Raw genomic sequence first — 359 nt, 5'->3', positions numbered from 1 at the left:
TCCCCGAAATTCCCGCCCGGAAGTGCCCGCCCGTCACCTGGGCAACAGCTCCCGCCCCCAGCGTTCACTTCCCTTCCGCGCCGCCGGCTGCTCCGGCCGCCCGGGGGTTTCCGGTTCGAGTCCCGCGGGGTGCGGAGAGCGTGGGGTGCAGGGCGGCGCGGGGTGCAGTGCAGGGCGGCGTGGGGTGCCGGGCGTTATCTAGTGCAAAGCAGCGTGGGGTGCAGGCACGTGGGACGCAGGACAGCGTGGGGTGCAGGCACGTGGGGTGCAGGCATGTGGGACGCAGGCACGTGGGGCAGGCAGCCGGGGGTGGGGGTGGGGTGGCACTGGGGTGCCTGGCACAAAGTGCCCATTCAGGG

Source organism: Falco naumanni, chromosome 7 (assembly GCF_017639655.2).
Source record: "Falco naumanni isolate bFalNau1 chromosome 7, bFalNau1.pat, whole genome shotgun sequence".
In the NCBI taxonomy this organism is placed as follows: Eukaryota; Metazoa; Chordata; class Aves; order Falconiformes; family Falconidae; genus Falco; species Falco naumanni.
Note: the sequence above shows the minus strand (reverse complement) of the source record.